We start from the raw sequence: 5,554 nt of genomic DNA, 5'->3' as shown, positions 1-5,554 counted from the left end.
TTTTTTTTGGTTTTTCTCCGGTACCGGGAACCGAACTCACGACCTTGCGCTTGCCAGGCAGGCGCTTTTGCCGCTGAGCTAAATCCCCAGCCCCCTAGTGAATTAATTTTAATAGGATGTTACTACATAGGCATATGTAGTAACATATGCCTACTACAATAGGCATACTCTGAAATATGTAAAACTTGTTGCTTCTCTTTTCTAATGTATTCACACACAAAGAAAGAAAGAAAAAGAAAAAGAAAGGCAAAAGGACACTACTTATTAGATGTGTACTTTCTCCTCATGTCTGTAAATGTTGGTGCATACCTTATATAATTGGTGCAGTAGATCAATCATCTGTGGAAGCATGTTAGAGATTTGTTGGCTCATCAAGCTGAAAATGTTTTTATTTTTGTCTAAACATTTCATTAATTGGTTTCATAGATTTGTTCCTTTTATTACATTCTTCCTTCTATGTATTTGTTCCTTTTATTACTTTCTTTTAAATTTTTTCTGTGCAAAAATTTTCTTTATGTTATATATTCTTACAATCCATATTGAGAGAAACCATTGTGTAAAAACCTTAATGTACAAATTGTATAATTTGACAACTGTATGTCTTAAAACTTGTGTTTCAGTGTGTTGATACATTCCCAAGGTTGCCTGGTGCAATTTAACAAGCATTTTCTTCAACACCAAGCCATGTCCCAGGGACTGTGAAAAACTAGACATTAAGAGGAAGAGAAAGAGATGGAGAAAGAAAAGAAACTTGTTTCTGATCTAAAGACTCCTAAAACATAACTCACTGCTTCTGTTAAGAATCACATTTAGGGGTGGGTGACGTGGTTCAGTGGTACAGCGTGTGTTAGCATATAGGAGACCTGTTTTCAGGCTGCAGCAGCAAAAGCAAACAAACGAAAAGAATTCCACATGTATGAGTTTCTCTCTCTCCCTTTTCTCCCCTTGTTATTTTTACATCTCATCATCATAACTCAGCAGGCCTGAGTAAAGGTTGAAAAATAAAATCTATGCCCAGGGAAAGTCCAAGACTCCTAGCTTCTCTTAGGCACCTCAGGATCTAAGGTCTGGACAATATTCAGACAACAAAGATGTGCAAAGCGTTTTGAACACGTTTATATGTGACGATAGCACTATCTGATGAGTCTTAGAAGCCAGACATCACGAGACAAAGTTCTCAGGGTGCTTCTTTGTCCACCTGAGGTGGAACTGGCGGTGCTGATATTTCCATTCAGGCTCTTGCTCCCATCTCCACTGCTGTGTAAGGGAAAATGCGACCCTGCAATGCAGATGTGGTTTACATTCTTCACTGCTCACTTACTGCAGTCAAGCCATTTTTACGTCAACATTAAAATGTGCGTTTTATTTATTTAGATTACGTACTTAGATGCGCCTAACATTGAGACATTCCTTCTCTAAAAGTACCTATTGAAACTGTACCCTCTGGGGCACGAGGGCCAGGTGGTCTCTGTCAGCCACACCAGCATCCCCAGGAACTTGGTACAAATGCAAGTTCTAGGCCCATGCTAGACTTAAAAATTAGAAATTTTGTGGGTAGGGTCCACAAAGCAGTGCTTTAACAAAGCCTCTGCAGGATTCTGATGCACTCTAAAGACTGCAAAAAGCTGCTCCAGGCAAACACCCAAGAAATGGGCCACAACGGCACCATCTTTGCCTCTAAAAAGTCCAAGCTCATAGACGACCTCAGAGAAATCTACTGTTACTCGTAATAAAAGCCTCAGCCTGTGCTAAGGCCAAGTGACTGGCCCTCACTCGTGCCTGCTCCTCCATCTACTCTTGCCCTCTGGTCAGTATTTAACTTCTGAGGAAGACAAACGATGCTAAACCTTAATTCCAGTGAAGCCATATGAACATATGTTCAGCACCATTCGAAGAGTGACCACTACAATACAGCTCATGGGTTATTTTCCAGATATTTATGAGTAGCTGATAAGGTTTTACAGATTTAACTTTGTAGGTAAAATGTAAGTAACTGGTTTCTTTTAAAATTGGGGCTTCAGCCTCAGAATTTCACAGTGTGCTAAAACAACCAATTTCTCAGAGTTCTTGGTTTCTGCAATATAAACATTATTAATTTATTTATCAGAGTATTAAAATAATGTTTAAATTTGAATTTTATTGCTAACTTACAAAGATTTTTCTATATATCAAATGTAACTTACTGCTACTAAATTTAATATTTACTATATTACAAAAATGAAATATATTTAAAATATATAGAATATATTATATTGTTATATCCTGACAAAATTACAGTATATTGTACTAATATTTCTGTAATTATACTTGAAATATTATATTATTGTTTTATGAAAATAAAACTGAAAAAATGGTAACTGGTTTTCATTTTTTTTAAAAAGGGAAATAAATTTATCTTGACTTTAAAAAACAATAAATGTTCTCTAGGAAAACAATAGACATTATAGAAGTTATGAAGGTGGATGCCATTCCAGAACCCTTTTGTATAAATATATTTTTAAACAAAATGAAATAAAACCACACTTTGACATTAGGGGTTTTTTTCCAGCTTAATATGCTATGAACAGATTTTCACATCAGTAGACAAGAGCCAACCATCATTTGGATCAGAGTCCATTGTGTGGATATATAGCATGAAGTCAATGCATCCTGAACTGATACACACTAAATTTAGATTTGCTGCTGACATTTTGTAAATATGTCAGTTCACATATTCCCTCAGGACAAATATCATATAAGAAAAGTTGTAGAATTAAAAGATTCACAATGTTAGGCCTGTCATACATACACAAAAAATGTTCTCTAGCGAAACGTTCTGAATATTACTGTTATTGCTGTATTCAGTATTCAACACTGACTATTATTGTTCTTTTGCCTTTTGCCCACCTCATCAATTTGATGTTTTGCTCATTACCAGTGAGGCTGAACATCTGTCACTCTAATTAGGACTCTTTAAAATAATATTTATTCTGAGTGCTTTTTAAAAATTTTAGGTGAAGGACCTAATATCTTTGATTATTTTTCTAATGAAGTGTCCATTTTTCTAATGAAGTAAAGCCTATAGATATAGAAATTATGGGTCCTGTATTCTGATGTTTCCCATTAATGATACCAATGCTCCTCATTCACAGAAAATAATTCAAAAAAAATTTTTTTTTTTTTGGTTTTTCTCCGGTACCGGGAACCGAACTCACGACCTTGTGCTTGCCAGGCAGGCGCTTTGCCGCTGAGCTAAATCCCCAGCCCCCCCAAAATTTTTAAATGTAGAGAATTGGTAAAGAATATACAAAATGTGGAATCTCATAGGTAAGGCAATTTGGAGGTGTGTTAAATGATAAGAAGTAATTATAAGGAAAATAATAATTAAGGGGAAAAATGGAATGAACAGTGATCCTGAACAATAATTTCAAGAAGACCAAGAAAAACGCTGCTTAAATAACTGTTTAGAAACACATTCATACTTAAGCAAAGATCTAATTTGAAAATACTGTGGAAAAAAGTGTACTAATATAATTCATTTTAATGAACCTATTTTTACTGGTGATAAGTGGAACAAAAGCTGTGGTTGGGCACATTGTCCTTCTCTCTGCTATCAGCCTGTTGGGAAAGGACAATTGTAACTTCCTAGTGGATTCTTAGCAACTCATTAGCAGGGTACTTACAGAACATAAAGAGTGGGTGTCTCCTCCAGTTTGTGCCCTAGGCATCCAACTCATAAGAGTGATTCCAGATTTACTTATTGGAAACACACACGCAAGCTAACACAGACGAAAAAGGAACTGGTTTTTAATAAGCATGCCAAATGTATAGCTTCAGATAAATATGGTCTTTGCTGGGATTTTTTAAAACTCTATGATTTTTCTAAAAATGTTCACAGTGCTCACAGCCTTTAGAGAACTATTGCTTTAGGATTATCTTCAATTCCAATTTATGAGCTAAGGAAATAGATTTCATTACTTTATATCCAAGACCTACAACACGATCAGTACACCTAGGTCTACAGTATATATTCAGATGAGTGAGGTATAGAACTTCATCTCAAACATTGAATTTATTTTCTAGTAAGGGAAAATAAGACAAACACAGAGGCAATGATAATACTGGACAGAATGTGCAAGTGCTATGAGCAACAACAAATAGTGGATCTGAAGTTGGAAGCCTCAGGAAATAATTCCTTAAAACGGGAATATTTTAGGTGATTCTTTAAGGGAAGACGGGGTCTAAGAAGCAAAAGATGGAGGCATGGTTGGCACTCCAAGTGGAAGGAAAAGAATGGGTAAATAGGAAAGAATGAAGTGTTTAGGGAATAACTGATGGTCAAGGTGATATATCTATACGCACAGTGGTTAATAAAGAAAAGTATGTTAAGAATAGGTTGGGTAGATTTTAGACTACTAGGCTGAACTCGTACCCGATGTGATGAAAAACAACCATGAATGATCACGTTTTTAAAAACATTACAATAAAACACACATGGTCATCAATTCACCCCTCCTACACCTTCTTGGACAGTCACCAGTCAGGGGGTTAGACTTACGGATCTCGGGAAGCTAAACAAGGCTGGTAACCACCATGAAACCTAACTTCAGCCTTTCTTTGGTTCTTAACTGGTGAGTTCAATAAGTAATCAAAAAAGCCAGAGTTCCTAAGAATTCCTCCCAAATTGACTTGTGGTCTGATTTTTGGGCTTCGCATCATAGAAATTTCGTTGCAGGTAGTCCTGCAAAAAGTTACGTTAACTGGCTCCCGAAGGTGTACCTTGCAAAAGCGAGGTTATTAAAGCTCACTAAAAATTCCTAAGTGGAAACCAAACATTAGCATTTGGTTATTCTTTGGCTGCGCGCTTTGCCCATAACAAAGATGTCTCCCTTACACCGTCTCACTCGTTCCGGCACCCTGTGCGTGAACCGTAGGTTCCGCCCTTCCCCGCATCACATGACCACAGAACAGCTTCCGCTACGGCTCTTGAGAGGGGCCAATTCCAGCCGTTCCGCGTCTGTCCCGGCCCGCTGCGGGCCGCTCCGCGGGTGCCTCGCCCGGGCTGCCCTAGGCGCTCGGCCAACGGCCTCTGAGAGCGCCCCGGGAGCCGGCGGGCGGCGGCCGTCTCCGGGACGCTCCAGAGGGCCCAGGGGTGAGTGCTGACTCTTCCCGACCCGAAACCGTCTCGGGGGCCGGCCTCCGGGCCTAGCGCCGCGGCCGTGAGCCCCTGGCGCGGGCCGCCCGAGCTGTCGCCGGGAGACCCGACGGCGGGGTTCGTTGCCCAGGACCCCCGCCCCGGCTTGCGGGGAGAAGCACCTGCCCCGAGCGGGGTTGCGGCTCGCCTCGCCTCCCCTTCTGGCTGGGCCGTTGGTTTTGCGAGTAAATTCGGGGCTTACGGCAAAAGCGAGTTCGCGGTGCGAGAACCGCAGGAGGAGGGCCGGGTCTGGCCGCCGTCTGCCCTGCCCGCCCGCCCGGGCGCCCTGCCCCTCGGCGTGACCTTGAGCCCCGCCGTCGCGAGCCCGTCGTGGTTTGGCGGAGGCTTCGTGCGGGGAAGGCCAGGCCGGCGGGAGCGCGG

At 40.9% G+C, this 5,554-nt stretch overlaps 1 protein-coding gene across 12 annotated transcripts in view; it reads left to right on the top strand.

Annotated features, from left to right (window-relative positions):
• The first annotated feature begins 4,952 nt into the window (after positions 1 to 4,952).
• Positions 4,953 to 5,554, top strand: part of Mff (mitochondrial fission factor) — a 34,786-nt gene continuing 34,184 nt past the window's right edge. For 6 of the 12 annotated variants that reach the window (XM_013519944.1, XM_005395466.2, XM_013519943.1 and 3 more), the window contains exon 1: positions 4,954 to 5,131. The gene's annotated coding sequence lies outside the window, so the exon portion shown is untranslated. Of the gene's footprint in view, positions 5,132 to 5,554 lie in introns of all 12 variants that reach the window. The other 6 variants (XM_005395471.2, XM_013519946.1, XM_005395470.2 and 3 more) reach the window with 3 other exon arrangements.

This window comes from Chinchilla lanigera, unplaced genomic scaffold (assembly GCF_000276665.1).
Source record: "Chinchilla lanigera isolate Chin_1 unplaced genomic scaffold, ChiLan1.0 scaffold00052, whole genome shotgun sequence".
NCBI lineage: Eukaryota > Metazoa > Chordata > Mammalia > Rodentia > Chinchillidae > Chinchilla > Chinchilla lanigera.
The sequence above is the reverse complement of the archived record's forward strand: the minus strand, read 5'-3'. Positions and strand labels throughout refer to the sequence as shown.